Genomic DNA, 19,962 nt, shown 5'->3' with positions numbered 1-19,962 from the left:
GTTTTTAATTTCCTTAATCAACTATTGTTGCAGTCTCAACAGTCTCTTCAATTCATCCTCTATGCCTTTTAACAGATCATAATGATGCATATAGCAAGGAACTGTGAGCTTTTACAAAACCCTATCCCTTGAAGATAGAGGTCAGTTTTTTCTGATGGTTTTCTGATGGTTTATTTCTGAGAAAGTGTGATGTATCAAAACAAACCTAAGTCATGAACTTCAGTGTATAAAAAAGAACACATTAACCAGATGTACATTCCTAGTGAGGACTCAATTATGTTTCAGTTAAAATCAAATAGAAATTTTGCCATAGTACTTTGTGAGCTCTTATCTATGAGATGGTTTTGTCTTATACGTTACTAAAGACCTTAGGGATCATTGTCATATGATTGATGTTATATGTAATTTACACCATGTGTGAAATTATGAAACGAGGATAGTCTTAAGATGACGAAGTATGCCAGAATTCAGAGTTAGTAATTTATATGTTCTTGGATAAACTCAATTGTTTGAAGAAATGAAGCTGAGGCAAAAAAATAGCAGGCAAAAATAGCTTCATCTATGCAATGGAAACCTTGTTTTAGTCTTCATTATGAATGTAAGTAAAGTTAGAGCAAGTTTTATAGTTTTCTATTGGCTTTCAGTTACAGATGAGTCAAATATCAATACTTGCATTTTTTTAGTTCACTACATTATGTTAAACTAATGCTTTTCTTCTGCCTCATGAAAGCAAAATTATTCTTTCTGAAGATGGCAAAGTTGAAAATGTTTTTCTTCATTTTAAAAAGTTCATTCACAATGAAAATGAATGAAAGGATGGAAATGTGTTAGCATGGTAAAAAATATTCTGGTTTAATGAGAAGGCACTGAAATACATGTTAATAATTGCAAAATTGGCAGCACTTTTGATATATCAGAATAAGATGAAAAAAATTATGCAAAGTTCATTATCTTGCATTTGGGATTATCTTAGGTACAGATATCTCCTGTAGAGACATGACACAGAAGTCCTAAAACAGTCGTCCATGAGCCACTTTGGATCTAGAGTCATCATGTTTTAACTTTGCTTTTGAACTGAGAGAATTGGTCTGTCAAATATCCTGATGACAGATATTGTGTTCAACCTGACTTTTTAGAAATGATTTCTGGTGGAAATAGCAACTCAGAGAATTTATCTAGAAGGGAAAACAGTTCTAAGCTTATTATGCAAAAACTGCAGTGGAACAGGTGGTTGGTGTAATTTAAAGAACATTTTTAATCCTCCAAGGTGGAAAGGAAGAAGATTTCATTTAAGTCCTTTCTTCATAAAACAGTTCAGCTTTCATTAAAAGTTAAGATTATGTCACAATCAGAAGTGAAGATACCTCAAAGCAAAAGTCACCATGTCTTTAACACGCAGTTCATTAATCTATCTGTTATGAGAGGAACTGGTGTAGCTGCCTGCAGGTTAAAGATTCCCAACCATTATGGCAGACAAAACTTGAGTCCTCTAGTGCCCAGTGTCCTCTCCCGCTGTGGGATGGTTTTGCCTTCTCTGTAACTGCTGCAGGTGCACAGCCCAGGCTGCCTGCTGGAGCAGGCACTGTGGACAGTGCTGAGGCTGTGGAGCAGATGTGCTTCTGTCAGCTAAGTCCCATTGCCCACTGAGAAATCTGGGGATGCACATGAGTATCTGAGGAGCCGAAGGTTGGATCTTCCTGCTTTTGGGGGCATTCCCTTCATGGAACAGTTTCCAGTGTTGGCAGGTTCTCACTACCTTGTGTAGTTGCCATGAGCCTAAGGACTGCCCTTTGGGTGTGATTCATGGGGCTGTGGTTTAACCTCCATTGGAACTGGATTTTTCTGGTATATTTGAACAGGAACACGACAAAAATAAAATGCCCATGCCAACTTGCATTAAAGTTAGCAGGGCTTTTGGTTTTCTGAGCACCTAGAATCTCAAAGAGCACTGTCAGAGGACAGGCAGTTGTATCTCCTTTGAGTTCTACTATTCCATCCACAATAATCTAACAGACCACAGCCTCCACTAGTCTTTTGCCTTAGGAGTCTACATAACACTTCCTGATACACGGAGAAAGTAGTTATTATACAATGTGAGTATCTGCCACTGGGATAAATCTATAATTAGGATATCCACTTCTGGACATTTTCCAAATACGTCTAAACAGTTATGCCAATTACTGGCATAATTGTAAATGAATCAGAATAAGCAAATGAATCAAACTGGAAGTTGTAGAGTTTGCCTTGCTAATTATATTCCTCATAAAATAGCTGACACGAAATGTCTGCTACCTGCTGACTGGGGAATGCAGGAAATTTTTTATGCTAATTTTGAACACTATTAATAAATAGGATATTAAAAGGGAAAAATATAAATAGCTTCAAAGAGTGATCGGGAGTTGTTATTTTAACATAGAGATTGTTCCCATTTCACTAGATTTGGAAACCAGCCATTGGTTGGTACACCTTTGTAGTGTGTTAGCAGAAAGTACAGATGCTTTTCTCCTTAGTTCAACCTCTCTGAATCCAGTTCCAAACAACTTTTTCTTTTAAGCTTCCAGACTCCAAAATAAGCAAATTTTGGTGGGACAGAATGAAGAAATATAATTTCAGGCCTTTGTTAGCAATTTCTTTATGCCCAGTTAAAATAAGCTGATTCTTGAGGTCTCTATCATTTTACTGTCTTTCCCTCCTTTGAGTATTTGATGCTTTTTATTGATTCTGCAGTCATACAAATAAGTCTTTTAAGCAGTTATTTGCCGTGGAGTTTTATTGCTATCATTTACAACAAAACTCACAAGAAACATGCAATATTAACAGCTATTAATATCAGATTCATGTCATACACATCAGAATAACCTTCATTTTGCAATTGACCCTTTCAATGGGGCTAATACTTGACTAAAGTAATGAGCTGTTCCTTCTCCCCCGCTGCCAGCTGGTTCAGTCCCACACAAGGTGACAGCAAAGGCTGATGAGGGGGAAGCAGCAGAGAGGAAAGAGAGACTAAAGCTCCTGCTGTCTCTTCGTTGGCATTGCTTGCTTAGCTGTGCAGCTCAGCAGCAGAAGTGGTGCCTCACAGATGCCTCTTCAATCAACTATGCAAGTGTTGGTGCATTCTCTCCTTTCCCAGGAGTCAGGAAAATCAGCACATCTGTACCCCCTTACTACCAAACTTGAAGTTCAAATAAGACACTTGTTAGCAACCATAAGGAGTGTGAGGCTTATCATCTCTTTTGCCTTCTGTACTTTGCTTCTTCTCAAAAAATCTGAGTTTACAGCATGCATAAAGTAAGAGCAGAAGTAGAAGCAGCCAAATCTCTATGGATGGCTCCAAAATTTTGCTGGTTCAGAGCAGAGAAAAGCAAAGCCTGCAAAACTCCGGATGGAAGACAGTTCACAGTCCAGTTTGATCACTGTAATTACCCAGAAATTAATCTGGCCAATCACTTTTTCCACTGTAAAGCTTTGAAAATAGAGAGGGGATAGAATAATAAAGAGGTTCAGAAAGTTAAAGAATATAAAGATGCTCAAATGAACTTATTTTGCTTACTAATGATGCATGAAAAACTAAACAGAATTACATTTGGTTCTTACCTTCCATGGGCTGTCTCAAGATGACTCACAAACACTGAAAATACGGAGATGATTGTTATTATTTGTTACCTGTTTAGGATCGTGAGCACATAATAGCACTTTTCACCTAGAGCTGGGGCCGCATATTGGCATCTCTGTGATAGTGTGAAATTTTTCTTGAAGAGTTTGCTGTGCAATCAGACAATTTAGAGTCAAAACCTAGCACCTGTAAATACTGTAAGATCTCTCTGGTATACTTTCCTACAAGACCTGTCCAATAAAACAAGTAAGTCTCCCTCCTTTTTATATTTTATACATCTGGATTTTTCCTCTTTAAATTGAAAACTGGCTCTAGCCTACTAACAGAATTTCAGAAACACCCACGCTCTGCAATATCACGCTTCAGAGAGTAAAATATCTCTAATCAAAAGTTCTCATTCTTGTTTATTTTCTTGCATTTCTGAGGAAGCCAAGCTCTGTTTAGAGAAGGTGGCGCATAAAGCATTTTGAGAAAAAATGACATATCTCAAAACCCCTTATCCTTTTTTGAATATCTGTTTTGCACATTTTTATAAAGAGATATATATGCATAGCTCTATCACCTTGATATGGACATAGTATCTGTGCTTTAGTGAAGCTTCTCCCTGCTCTGTGATCCTGCCTCTGATTTTCTCATACTGGAGAGTTGTGCTTTGAAAGTAAGTTGCAAGGCAGGAGAAGAAAGAATCTACTTAGATATTAGGAGCTAGTGTCCTAAAAAAAAAGGGGAAAAAAAAAAAGAGGAAATGGAACTCAAACTCAGATAGAAGAGGCTGTGAAATACTCAGTTTTGGACAGTATCTTAGACCACAGAATCAGTGGTATAGTTCTTGTTCTAGTTGCAGTACATCCTGGATTTCACTGCTTTTATATTCCGGACCAGAGTGAAAGAGTGAAAATGCTGTTCAGGAATAAAATCATGACTACATGAATATTATCCTGCATTCTGTCATATAAACTATAACCTCCTGCTGCTTAAAAGCTTTCACTCAACATTCTGAATAAAATTAAGGAAGTTAAATACTACAGACAAATTGTTCTGCTGCAGATGATTTGAAACATGATGAGGGTGTGTAGCCAAGGTGGTATTTACAGAGTACCATTTGCCTTTTGTTAATGATGATAATGTGGGAGTGGCTGTCCATCATGATGTGATGCCAGTTGTGTGTTAAGTATTGTATTCCTGGGGCAACAGCATTTGAAAACACCAAAAAGGAGTTTGTAATTTATACTTCTGGCTATCAAAAGTCAAGGAAATTTCATGTTCGTCTACTGAAAATATCAGAAGAAAACAAAATAAATAGGGAAAAAAAAGCTAGAAATTATAGGTCTAAAGAAAAATTGCTTGAGTGAAGCGTAAGAGAGGCAACAGAGAAGTTTCCATGGGATAAATTGAAGATAGTAGAGAGGCTTGTAAAGAAAAGAAAAGGGAAAACTTTTGAGTGGTAAAGGCTGAGTGGGGGTAGGGTGTGGGCAGAACCTAAAACAGACAACAATGAACAGAAAGAAGCATAGGAAAGAGAGCTGAAGAGGAATGCAAAGTGAGAGTGTCATTGAATGGAAAAGGGACTGTGTGAAGGACTCAGTGAAGGAAAGTGTGCAAACTGAGAACAAAGGAATGAAACATTGGGGTTTCTGGAAAGAGAATATAAGAAGTGGCAGATGGAGTAGAAAATAAACAGGGGAAAACAAGTGTGAATGCTGGCTTGGAAGAATTCTGTTAGGATGAGTGGTTGGGGAGATGGAGTATTTCTGAAGGGATAATTTTCAGGAAATAGAAATTCTGAGATAAGGGAGCAAAGTAGGAATATTGAAGAAATAAATCATCTCCAGCTGCTTCTTCCACTTCTAATCCTTTCTTCCTGCCATTTAGCATCATTTCCAGTTAAAGATCCTTTCACCAAAACTTCTCATATGCTTCCTTCCTTCTTGTTAGACAATCAACAATCTTTTATCTTCCCACCAGCCCTCTCCCTTGGCTTCTGTCAGCTAAGGGGGACAGAGTGTGTGGCCCTTACAAGTAGTCCTCTGTTAAGACGCAAAATACTGCATCTCTTTGTATTGCCTCATGGAAAGCGACAATATAACCTCATCAGTAGAGGTTCTCATATCATAGAATCATGGAATGGTTTGGGTTGGAAGGGACCTTAAAGATCATGTACTTCCAACCCCCTTCCATCAGCAGGGACATCTTTCACTAGACCAAGTTGCTCAAAGCCCCATCCAGCCTGGCCTTGAACACTTCCAGCGATGGGGCATCCACAACTTCTCTGGGTAACCTATTCCAGTGCCTCGCCACCCTCACAAGGAAGAATTATTTCCTATTTCTAATCTAACCCTAACCACTGTCAATGTTAAGCTATTTCCCACTGTCCTATCACTCCTGGACACTGTCCAAAGTTCCTCTCCAGCTTTCTTGTAGGCCTCTTTAGGTACTAAAAGGCTGCTGTAGGGTCTCCCTGATGCCTTCTCTTCTCCAGACTGAACAACCCCAACTCTCTCAACCTTTTCTCGTAGGAGAGGTGCTCCATCCCTTTTTGTGCTCCATCATCTTTTTGTCTCTCCTCTGGACTTGCTCCAACAGGTCAGTATCCTTCCTATGCTGGAAGGACCCCCTGGGTATCCTGCCAGAGCAGAGTAGAGGAGCAGAACCACCTCCCTTGACCTGCTGGCCACGCTGCTTTTGCTGCAGCCCAGGACGTGTTTGGGCTTCTGGACTGCAAACACATTGCCAGGTCATGTCCAGTCTCTCATCCACCAGAAGCTCCAAGATTTTCTTGGCAGGGCTGCTTTCAATCCATTGTTCCCCAACCTGCATTGATACCAGGTGTTGTCCCAGTGTACTCTGCCATGAACACCACCTGGTATTGTGGAGAAAGAAGACAAGCCATGACCATCTTCTTCCTTACCAGCTGTTCAAACAAGTTCCAGGGTTTCCAGTTCTGCATTTCTCTGCTAAGGAGTAGGAGCTTTTGCCTGGGACAGGGAAGATAAAGGCCAAAAAATTGTCTACACATCAGTTTTGCAGAGGGAATAAGATGCAGGGTAGCTGTTTCCTTGCTTAGGCATTGTTCCAGTGGGATATGAAGTGAAATGAGGTAGAGGCCTATTAGAATCCTAGTTCCCAGAACTAAGCTCCACAAGCACCACACAAGGAAGAGAAGCACAAACATAAGTAGACACGACTGCTATGCAGGGTGAAAAAAAGCAATGTGTGAAAAAAATTATTATAATAATAGTAGGTGGTAGGGAGGGAATAAGGGATACAAACTTGGACAAAGGGGAAAAGGGAAAATAAAGGACCTCCCTTTACCATGTTTGCCATAAGGAAGCCTCCTGTTCCCGTGTGCAGCCTGTGGTTTTGGCCTCTTCTCTTCTATGTTCCCTTCCCACTGTCTACACACCAGATCTCAACACTACTCACAATAAATGATGAAAATAAACAGCCAGAGACCTTGGCACAGCAACTTGTAGTACTGCTACCTTCCAGAGCTTCCTCTGTAACACTCTCAATCCCAGAGAGACTCCATACAAAGAGCAAAGCAACCATTGGATTACAATAAACATCATTCACTTTAGTCTGCACACAGCTGCAGTGCAGAAAGCTGAAGTAAGAGCTCTGATAGTGGAAGAGCACTTTCTCTTATACTGTCACGGCATTCCTGATGGAGAAAAAACCTTGTATCTTCCCCTCCTGGTTCCTACAGCTTTTTCCTGTGGTGCTAGAGCCTTCACAACATATAAAATGTGAACTACAATGCAAAGGATTTGTCCCATTTGCCATTTCATTTTTATTGACATCTTCTGCTTAAGGATGGTGACACCAAATCTTTTGCTTCACTTTTACATAACTATGGTTAACATTTAGAGCTAAAAATAAAGATAGCGTGTATAGGCTCATAGTAAGGGAACAGAGATTACAGTTTTTTACTCTATATTCGCAAGGAGAGAGCATTTTACTCAATGTTTTTTAAATATAGTAGTTACAGAGTCAGGCTGGTAGAAACAATAAGAACACCATAGGTTTTTACTTTTAACTCTTCGTTTCAGTCAGTGACAGTAAATTATTAGTGGCTTCAGCTCAACTGGACATTTCATGTAATGTTTCTGAAAGATGTGGAAAGAGAAGGAAAAAGGAAAGAAAAGAACAAGGATGAAAGAGAGACTGTAGACACTGAGTATTTTTAAATTTAGATTCCTTACCACAACCTAAATTCCACTAGCATGAGAGTTGGAAGGACACATATGCTATTCTTTAAGGAACTAAAGCAGTTGGCTGGCCTCCTAGCTCTTGAACAAAGTGTTCAAGGTTCACATGGCAACACTGTGCTGCATATAACAAATCTGTTTAATCTAAATTATTTTTCTAGTGGAAAAATGGAAAGAGTAATGATTAAGAAGCATCTGTGAAGGATCTGCTGTACCTTGGGTTTTTTATCAAAATCTGTCTTCATAGCTTGATTCATACGTCATCTGGAGTTACTGGAAGAAACAATAGCGTGGAAGTACTGTACATAAAAAGTACAATTTCTGAAGATTAAGTCTAGCTTCCTGTTTTACTGTCTTGTATATGAACGAAGAGTTTACAGAAAAGGTGTGAAGAAAGCTGTTTGAGTTTATTTTATTCACAACAAACTGATTCAAAATACTGACCTATCTTTTCTTTTCTTAATCACCTTCCTGTTGGATTGCAAGGGCATATCAAAAAGGAGAATGCAGAGTTCCTTACATGATATTTTGGTGTAAAAATCTAAGTTTAAAGATGTGGAGAGTAGGGGGAAAAAAGCACAGTGGAAGATAGACTAAGGGAGGAGTAATATCATTTATAGAGACAAAAACAGGCGAAATCAGATGCACTTGAAACTTTCCATAATGTACCGTACCAAGAAAACCACAGAAATAAGTTATAGACAGAGAAAAGTTCCCATTCTCTCTTTAGGTTAAGGAATTGTGATCCTCATGTCTGAATGACTACAAAACAGACTGACATAAGGGTTCACGGACATATGTGTGTATGTATGTTATCTAGAGGGGTACAATGGATTAGTAAAGTAAGAAAAATTGCCAGAAACTGTATATTTACAAGAAATATATAGATGAAAGGTTTTGTGATTAGATGAGTAGACTTTACCCACTGCATTCGAAACTCTTCTGTACTCAAGTTTTATCGTATCCTTGTAGACAAAAAAATCTGCAAATGTCAAATATAAAGGCTGAATGAAGAAAACATGAACTGTCCTGAATTTTTCATCCAAAATCTAACTTTAATCCTGAAAATCACTTTCATGAACTCTTTAGGAAGCATGGTATTTCCATGTCTTTGCATTGCTGGTCAATAGAGTTTGTAGGGACAGTCAATCTACAGAGACAAAACTGAAAGTCTGAATTTATTTGTGATTTTCTTTTTCTTTTAACTGTTTTACAACTAGACCTACTGTAGATACAAGTATCCTGTTTCTAAGGATTCCACATTTATCTTTGATTTCTTTCTTAAAGATAAAAAAAATAAATAAAAGATATATTATTAGAAATTTGACGTATTTGAGAAGACAAGCTATTCCCAGCATTACAGAAAAAGAAGAGCAGCAGAACTTTTGTAAGACTTAGACAGGCCTACAGTAACCCGGCTGAAGCGCTCTTGATGGGAGATTGTCTTTATGTCTGGCCCTCCTTTGCCCAGAGCAGATAGCTTTATTGATACTTTATGGTTTTCCTTCCTTCATTGGAAAGGAAAAACTTAAAAAAACATACAAGTGTTTTCTCTGGCCAGCCAAGTTCTGGATGCCTCATAATGCATGCTGGTCATTGAAGTATTTCAAGTACTACTTTAAGTAAAACCCTCCAATTATAAAAAAAGCATGATAACCATACATTTAGGAACATACATTTAAACTGGCTTCATCTATTTTAAGCAGAACAAAGGCCAACTGAAAAGTTTCAAGGAAGATTTTATATGGAGACACTAACAGGGTGTTTTGGTTTTGGCTTCTTTTTGGTGAGAACCCTGTGATTTAAGGTTGAAAATGAAAAAAAATATCTTGTTGAAAAATGACATTTCAGCACCCATGGCCTTAGGATGATTGCCAGGAGACCTCTTCCATTTATGCCAACTCTGTCAGCGGTTTGTTGTACAGTCTGAAATTAAGAGAGATAAAGTTTCTATAAACAAATAATTTGCAGTAGGCCAAAAGAGATTGAAACAGACAAACTTGCATACCTCTCAAATCTTTCAGCCACTGAGTAACTGTTCCACTTTTGTCTGTCTGTAACTTAACACACAAGCTGATCGAACTTAATATACTAGCCGATCCATCTGAGTTCTGCCTCTAGGAAACACAATCATACTTGTGCACTCCTGGCAAACACTTTAGCAGCCATTCAGCAGGGGTACCGAAATATGCCAGGTTTTGTGTTCACATGTGATTCTGGTCTGAAGAATTGCAGCCACATACTCAGAGTACTGCCGTGCATCAGAGCATGAGAGCTATAATTTCAGAACGCAGCCTTAATGTGGCACAGATTCAAGCCTGCCTTCAATCCCACAGCTGTGCCCAGGCAGTTGCAGTCAGCACCATTCACTTTCCAGATAATTCCTCTACACAATACACAAGATATTGTCCACTCTATGTCAGGGGAAAAGTCAGTAAATAGCACAGACTTAATTTCACCATCCACTTTCACAAGTGGAAGAATAGGAATCAGAATGTAGGGAAAGCTTGAGAGGCTTTGAATCATTTTATTATTTAGATTGAGATGAGCAAGCACTTGCTCAAAATATAGAATGATTGACCTTCAAGGTCAGCAGAATTGGTGATAGTGTACAGCATGACTACTTGACAAATAGTAGAAAGAGAATGAATCAAATGCTGTCAATGTATTTTTCATCTTCAAACTCACCTTGTGGGCCTCATGGAGGAACAGAAATGATGCCACTGAGGACAAAATAGAACTGAACTAATAATATTTCCTGTCTTGCATTTGTTGCATCCATCTGCTCACATTTCCTGGATGACAGGTTCATCTCAGCAATGTTTAGTCGAAGATCCATCCAGACTAAAAAGCTCTTACAACCTACATTGTCAGCAGCAGACAGAAATTCTGAGTGTTTTGCAATGACTTTCATTTGTGAATGTTGACTTTAGTAGCAACAAAAATGATCTGTTAGCCTTACGTGAACTGTATCTTGTCCTTTCTGCTCAACAGCAGAGAGAGAGGAGACTGTGTTCAAAGAGACTTAACTAGAGGAGAGCTCTCTCCTTGTCCTCAAGGCTGTAGACTCTCACATAGGCTGAGCATGTTTTCTTGATGTCCGGTTAGTGTGGGAAAAAGCATTCTTGCTTCATTGACTTCCACTTTAGAGAGGGATTATTCTCCCATTCTTCAAAGAAATATTGTGATATCAACATTTTTAAGACTTTCCATTTTGCATTTAAACCATATTGTTAAGAAGCGGTGTTTCCTGAAGGTCATATTCTACCCTAACCTCATGGGTTTTGACAAGACCATATGCTTTAAATCTGAGAAATATTTAGCAAAGCAGAAAGAAGTGGAGAGTCTGACACACTTGGGTAATCAGATAAGGATTTTGTATTTTCTGATAAGTCCATGGAGACAACTGAACCAATTCTCATTCACTAATGTATATTTACATGTTTAAATAAAATTTAAGCACGCTAAATGAGAGGTGGACTTTGCAACTCAGGCCCTCACCTAACTTGTGAGAGAACAGGCAAGAATTTGACAATGTCTTTCACATGCCAATTGCATTCTTTGCTCACTGGATTACTGGTTATTAAACATAATCCCTACTGCTTTAGAAAAAAAGCATATCCTGAAATATTTATGTCTCATTTACATTGCTTTATTAGTATTGGATTTGAGAAACTATCATTTTCCCACTGCAGAGAAGCTCCCTGGGGACTAGAGTTACCTTTTATTACTCTTTTGGTTCATTTGCAGTCTAGTAGATGAAATGTAGCTCTGGAGTTGAGGAGAATTTTGCTCTGGCACTCTTATGTTCTTTCCCCTCAGTCCTTACCTTTCCCCAAGAGAAATATAGACTTCCTTCCTTTACAAAGTCCATCAAGTGCTGCTGCTGGCAATCACTTCATGAAGGTCACTATTTTATTTAATCTACAAAACCCATTCTTTTTTCTGACTTGTTTTGATTTCTGCCACTGTTTGCCCAAACACAAATTTTTTGTGTGCTCCCAACCATTCATTCAAGGCCTCTTAATTCATTCAAAGACTTAATTCCTATATTATATTATCAAGGAACTTTGTCTCACACTGTCAAAGAAATGTGATTACACCTCTAAAATTGCTTTTCAGAAACTAACCTCTGTGTTTATAGCAAATTAAAACATAATGTAATCAACTCAGTTTGTTTTTGACAGATGTTTAAAGCAATTTTATGCAACATAGCTTTCTTGCAATGGGTTTCTGCAGTGCCAGGATACGTTATTTATAATTCAGGTTCACCAAATACAGGGTGGATTACTTGCCATGAGATAATCCTTTTCTTTGCAATGTTATTCCTTTACTTTTAGCATTTGTGTTGTGAGTTTAATGCTTGTAAAACACGGTGCTCTGGCAGAAATGAAAGTTGAGTCTTCTGTTTATAAACTGGGAAAAGCACACAAAATTCCACTACTGCCTTAAGAATAACAAGACTACAGCTGCAAAACTAAAATATCCTTGAGAATATGCTTAGCTTTAAACAAGTGAGTTACCTCTTTGAAAGTCTTGAAATCAATTACATTAATTCTGCTCCAAGTAGTTGAACTGCTCTTTCAAACTGATGCTCTACTGCCCACTCCTGGGCATAGGAAAGTAATTCATCCTCGGAATCTTTTCACCTCGTGATTTCCCTCCTGAGCATTTGAAATTGACTCTGAGGCAAACAGTTGTCTCATCAAGAGCCAGAGTCCACTCGATAATCATGATCTGAATTTCTCCACTGACTGGTGAATTCCCTTTTTCTCCTTACTTACCTTAAAATGAATTTCAATATTCCTGATCTTCATTAGACTACAAGTAACATGAAAGGAAAGTACATAACATGCATACATCTAGTAATCACTCCAGCAAAATTGTTTTTCTTCTCAAGCTTAAAGGCCAAAGAATTAATCCTAAGCTGAGACCTCCCTTGAAGAAGGAACTTCTAAGAAATGCAACTTTGACTACTATATGAAAAATCTCATTAAAATAAAATATCCTGAAATGGAATGGAAACATGATTAGGGTCCTTAACATAGTATTTAAGTAATTCGCTCCCCCAGGTGAGAGTAAGGGTTATTTAGAACAGATTCTGTAATGCAAAAAATATATTCTTTTATCCTCACCACTGGATTTGGAGATATCTCCTTCTTGCTAAAAGTGCTGGGGCTTTAGGCTTCAGACTTTAGTTCTTTGCATTATTTATCCCTTTCCCCTTGGAGGCTTCAAATGGGTGCTGCCAATTATTGTTTCAGTAGTAACCACCACAGGATGATAAACTAACAAAATAGTTACTAAAAATGAAGCATAAAAAAATAAAACCATGACTGTACCTAAGTGAAAATTTTCAGGAGCATGACCAGTTCAGGTGTCACTGGTAGCAGCCTGTCCCTGTAATGCAGGGGAAGAAGAAATGTCATGAATTCAGGGAAGGCATAAACAACCATAAACACCTTGATACTATTATTCTTCCTCCTACAGCTAGTTACACTCTTTGCAAATGCTGAGCTTTACAGACCTCCCCCAAACTCTCACTGGCTTGGGGACAGTGTGTGTATCCCAAGGATGCATCATGTGATTTTTAGCTTGCTCTCTGTCTCTATTTAGGACCCTAATACATTTTTTCCAAGGCAAAACCATGGTGGGGACAGCTTTTCCAAAGCAGTGTAGATGCAAAATAGTTGTTAATATACTCTCATTTCTCAGTGTAGACAAGTCCTTGGAGTTCCTTGCTGCCAACTCTTTTCTGTCTTTTCCCGGTTCTTTTCCCCCAATTGAAAAGCATCCATGGATTTTTTTCTTTAGTGGTTAAGGATTTAATAGAGATATTGGCAGTAGCTGGGAATTTAATTGTTTCTGATAGTATCAGCAGCAAGCATTCACATTTGGGAGAAGCACTTATCTGATTTGTATGGGATCTGTTTCCCTAAAAAAGCTCTGCAGTCCTAGCACTGCACAGAACTGGCATACACCACAAGCATGAATATGCAACAGCAGTATTATTCAAGAATCATAGTTAATGGTAATAACCTTTTCCCCCCAAAATTAATCAGAAAATGTGTAAGTCAGCATATTTAAATAATGCATTGAAATCAGAGCACAGCATGAATAATATTTAAATTAAATCTGACAACATAAGAAATACAAAAAAGAGTATTCACAGTAATGGAAATAAGAAATTTTGAAAACTACATTTCTGAAGGAGGAAATAATTAAAAGACCTACTTCAGTAAGATAATTTATAGGATGACCTTATCAGCAAATAAAAGTCTAGTTAGACAAAATGAGGCCTCCATGAATGAAATGAAATGAAATGAAGTGAAATGAAATGAAAAGGAGAACAAATGAAAGCAAGACAGATATACATCTACTGCTTTGCAGGAAGGCACAGAAACTAAAACAGGTAGGCTGTTCTCATGAAAGACATCTAATTTTTTACAGCTGAAATCTCTGTGTCACTAAAAGGACTTTAAGGAGAAAAAAAAAAATTAAAAAATGTGTTTATAAACTTATACACATATCAAACCAAGAAGCTGGATAACAAGGATCTCAAGTTCACATTTCTAAATGGCAGAGCTCACAGTGGGAGGGTACATAAAAGCAAATGCCTGAAAAATACTCTTTTACCACGACAGTACCTTGCTTTGCTCAGAGATAAGGACTGTACTTAGGAGAAGGTATTTGTAGTTTTATATTTCTCCACTGACATTGAAATATACTCAGGATACCCGGATTTTGTACACTGTGAGACAAATTCTTGATAGAAAATACAGTGGACAATAGCCTTGGTCAGTTCAGCTCCAACTTTAGTATCACCTACTGTCTTAAAAAGTCCAGTTGCCAGAGCCATCCTACTCTCTCTCCTGAGTTAATATAGCTAGTTACGTCTTGTATTTAACTGAACAACATGGTCTTTGGGTAACAGTGCTATACCCTGTTGAATAAAAAGAATTCCTTACATTGTTGCCAGTTGATCAGGAGCATCTACTTCTAATTTAGTTGTTGCAGGAGTTGCTCTTCAGCACTGTCAGAAGTGCTCCTCAGCGGTTTAGTGTGTTTCCTGATGCCCATGTGTCTTCTGGATCTGCACACAGGGAGCTTTCAGAAAGCCCTTTCTTATGTACACTTTCATACTGAAACTCCCAATCATCTGATTCACTACAAACGTTTCTTTTTGGCAGTTAGCAATCACTGTGAAGAGTGACTGATTCCTTCCATTCTGCTGTTCAGACTTACGTAAATATTGAGATATGACAGCAGGGATGAGGAGGGTGTCACCACAGATTCATTCTGGCATGTGAAAGAGTGGTGTAGAAGTAATAGTGTTTTTGCTCCAATATAGGCTGCACGATTAAACCAAGTGCTGATTGTAGACAAAGGGACTCTGAACTCACAGATGGGAACAACGCCATCCTTGCAGATGGGCATGAGCATCCAGCACCAAGCAACATTGCACTATCACTGAATATCTGCATTGATGACTGGCCAGAAATGTCAAAAAAACAGGTGCTGATCCTCATCTTCTATACCCACAATACAAAAGAATGCACCACCAGTCATTAATTCAACGCCCATCTGAGTTAATTTCCAGAAGTTCCTGGGAAAAATAAGGAGATACTAGTAAGTAGGTTTAAAACAAGCTGAGTATTTTGAAATGCATTTCTACATTTAGAAATCTTAGAAAAGTTCTTTAAAATCTGATCTCATTGACATCTTGATTTCATACAAACATGAGAATAATCTGCCAGGAAAACAGTAGTTCTCCTGAAGCCATTGTTCCTATTGCCCAATGTAGGATTCAGATTATTTTAAAGGGAACAGAGGCTACATATAACCAAATACAACCCTGCTTCACTAGGGGACAGTGAAGAAAGAAGAATATGTTAGAAAGAGAGTAATGAAAAGAAAGACAGAAATTAATGATGTTGCTCTTTAAGGAAATGGTCAAGATAGCTGCAAAATCACAGATTTGCTTGACTACATTCATTGTAATCATGGGGCAGCATAGCTCAGAGCTCTGTCTGAAGACTCTACATCTCTAGTATAAATATATTTCCAACTTCTTTAGAAGACATAGGCAGCCCAGAGCTCATTTTTACTTGAATCCCTCTTTGTTCCTGCCTACTACATGAACATCTGCCTAATGAAAGTGGAAGGGACTCACATTAATACAAGCATTTTGGGAGAGGGATCATAATTGTTGCCTTCCTTCAAGTGAGAAAAGGATGGGAAGGAAGGTAGAAACTAAAAGTATAAAAGGTATGAGGGAATAAAGAAAAATTGAAACATGGAAAAGTGGTGCATAGGAAAACCTTGAGAGGCTTGGAATCATTTCATTGCATTGTACTACACAGGGGATTTTATTGTTTAGATTGAGATGAGCAAGCTCTTGCTCAAAATATAGAATGATTGACCTTCAAGGTCAGCAGAATTGGTGGTAGTGTACAGCATGACTACTTGCCAAATAGTAGAAAGAGAATGAATCAAATGCTGTCAATGTATTTTTCATCTTCAAACTCACCTTGTGGGCCTCATGGAGGAACAGAAATGATGCCACTGAGGACAAAATAGAACTGAACTAATAATATTTCCTGTCTTGCATTTGTTGCATCCATCTGTTCACATTTCCTGGATGACAGGTTCATCTCATCATTGTTTAGCTGAAGATCCATCCAGACAGCATTAATATGTGAATGTTGACTTTAGCAGCAGCAAAAATGAGCTCTGTTAGCCTTACATGAACTGTATCTTGTCCTTTTTGCTCAACAGCAGAGAGAAGGCTGTGTTCAAAGAGACACTTAACTAGAAGAGGTCTTTCTCCCTTGTCCTCAAGGCTGTAGACTTTCACATAGCTTGAGGGTGCTTTTTTTTTTTACATCTTTTTACTGTGCCATTGTGAAAAAGGAGTCTTGTTTGTTTAGTTTTCCCTTTAGAGAGAGACTATTCCTCTGTTCCTCTAAAGATACTTTGCTTTGTGGAAGAAGGAAGTGGTATTCAGGAAAACTGAAAGTTAATGGACAAGAAAGAAAAAAAGGGAGGAATACAAGAAACTGTGATCTTTTGTGATAAAAAAAAGTAGTGGTTTTTACTTCACCTCATCCAGACTTTTTTCACATCATCTCAGTCACTATAAGGTTTACTTTCTTCTGACTAGAGAAGAAAGTTGAAGACACCTGATTTGGCAGAGTAGAAGGAAAAAAAAAAATCATTTGCGTTAGCTCTTAGTGTTTGTGGACAATGAGTATAGCTGCCTCATTTTATAATTCAGATGGATAGAAACTTTAATAGTTATATCCGTCTTCATGGGTATTGTATGACATACTTTACTCTGAGCTGATATTTTTATATTCTTTAGGTTTAAATGTTGCCACTCTTACAGACCTCTTTCTTTCTTCTACCATGTTTATAATCATGGACCCAACCCCTGCCTTTGCATTTTGGTATTTCTTTTATTATGAGATGTTACAAAACCTCTACAATACACAAAATTAATTACCGTGGTTTCAGTGAATTCCTTACAAGTGTTCATGCTGACTTGTATTTAAAGCAGGAATAAATGCATGCTTTAGTTATTTTGGAAAGTCTTAGCTGTTTGAAAGCTCAATTCTTTACAGTATGCACAGATAGCAAGAGGAATTGCAGTCCATGTTCTTCTAGGCATAAAGAAGTCAGTTCTTCTTGCAAGGAGATGCAAACAGTCTCAGGCCAGTCCCTTTGTACAGTGGTTCAACAGTTGTTTTCTGTTGGCAAACACTCCCTGCTTGCCCAGTTTTCTTATCAATGAAAAATCCACCTGAGGCCAACAAACTTCTTGACAAATTGCCTAAGGCTTTGGATACAATACTTATATAGAAAACGTGTTTGATTTGGGCACTGGATAAGACATTAACTGCTTTAGTAGAAATTTGAGATCTGGTGGCCTCTAATAATAATTCTCTGAAAAGGTTTTTTTGTTATATACAAAGAGAAAAAAAATGGTCAATTTGTTTTTATCTAAATACTTTCAACTTTGAAAACAAGCCTTTTTATTTTTTTCAGTCAATAACACAAACCAAGAAACGTTTGATAAAACTGTAAGAAACATACAATTTAGAAAAAATCATAATCCATGAACAGGCAAATCATAAAAAGACAAAATTTTTTTTAAAGAAATTGAATCAACAGTGATATGGATGCTTTGGAAAATTGTCATTTGGACGACAGTAGGATATACAGTTACCCGGCTCTCTTTGTGCTGTAATTAGTCTTTTCCTCCTGTTTTTTGAAAAAATAAATGCTGTTAAGTTAGGTAATCAACCTTTATCACGTGCTCAATTGTTGGGGTTTTTTTACCTTTCTTCATGCAAATGTACATTTTTATTAAATGGCATCAGTTACTATTGTAAAACAGCAGTTTTCAGTCAAATGTTTCCTGTAAGAATAGTTCTTTCATCTTGTTTCAGAATTTTGTCCCTACCTGCCTCACTTTCAACTCTGTCATCACAATTGCCAAGTGACAAAAGTTAGGAACCATGTCATCTTCCTGTGTTGAGAGAGATGATTACATCTCTGTGGATTTTATTTTTGTTAACTAACTCCAACTGTATCAGTTTAATTTTGGCATGAACCACCTATCTTGATATTTCCTGTAGTCAGTAAAGAGTCATGGACATTCCTTGGGGAAATTCATTAAGTCTGTCTTGTATGCTTATTCTGGGCCATTTTTTTTAAAGTAATTTTTTTCCCTGCCATATTATGTTAAAGGGGGTTATATCAACTAACTTTTGCACGGTCTGGTTTTTAGATAGCTGAAGTTAGATGCGAACAGTTCAACTGTAAACGTGCAACAGATTGAACACTAACAGATTTTGAGTATGCATATGCAAATGTCACAAAAATAGGAAGCGCACACACAATACTGAAAAAAACCCCAACTATTAATTTAAAGGTTTTATAGAATAGGATAATAAGCCTGAGCCAGAAAGGGAATAGAGACTTGCAGATCTGGAGACTCTTTTCTTAGCGAATAATAGAGATGTTTTGATGAGCGTCTGCTTGAGTTCATCAGTATGCATGCTACAAAGGCTTTTCCTTAACTGTAAGAATATTTCTTTTTATCAAGGTGGCCCTTACTGGGTTTGTATCCATCCTACATACTGTTACAACAGTTATGCCACAGGTGCAAGGGATAGCCACAAATCGAGAGACAGAATTCAGTCTGATAATGTATATGTTCAAATAAGAGATTGATTTCTTTTAAAACTTAGTTTTGAATGCCTGGTATGAACTGTGCTATACAACAAGATCAGTAAGAACAACTAGGGAGAATATTTCTACTATGACTCTATTTTCTGTTTTAGAACCTCCTGCAAACTAGTTTCAAGACGCTTTAGTAGGTATCATCTGAGTCATTTTGGTCAGGAAAGACCTGCCTAATCTAAACTGCCATATTTCTAATGTGCACATCCTTAGAGAGTTTAATTGCCTCACTGAGAGTGATTTCCATGGAGAAGGAAAAACCTCATTAAAACTGTAGGTGGTTGAAAGCTTAGTGAGCAATGTATGTTACACTGTTTCACAGGTAGCTTTCTACACTTTACTTAATCAGGTGCACTGGGAATCTACTTAATTGTGCACCATCCCAGGGAACCAATTTGGCCTAAGGTAGTGAATGGCGTTGACTGCTGAGTAATGAGGATACTTCTGACAAACATTTCTATTTAATAGATATTGTTCAGCATGGTACAACAGCTTACGTTGTGTTTAAGTGCGTGACAAATGAGCACAATATTCTACACTTTCAATTTTCTTATACATAAGTAGCCAAACGAAAAAGTAAAAGTAATTAATTAATGTGGAAAAAATATTTTTATCTCTGTTTATACATTACCCTACTTATTTTGAGTAATTCACAGCTTTAAACTGCCTGTAAGAGGCCATTGAAACATTATTTACTGCTGGATGCCAGCCATATCTGCCAGCACTCCAAAAATGTATAGTTGACAATGAGTCATAAATAAGAGATTAATTAGTGAGGTAGTTAGAAGTTGTGTTGCTGATTCAGATATTTAGTACTACTTCACTAAGAAAATTTGCATATGTTCTGCCCTCTTATCATCTGTTAAAAGATTTGATTAGGAAATGAGTCTA

Source organism: Pseudopipra pipra, chromosome 2 (genome assembly GCF_036250125.1).
Source record: "Pseudopipra pipra isolate bDixPip1 chromosome 2, bDixPip1.hap1, whole genome shotgun sequence".
NCBI lineage: Eukaryota > Metazoa > Chordata > Aves > Passeriformes > Pipridae > Pseudopipra > Pseudopipra pipra.
This window is presented reverse-complemented; position numbering follows the sequence as displayed.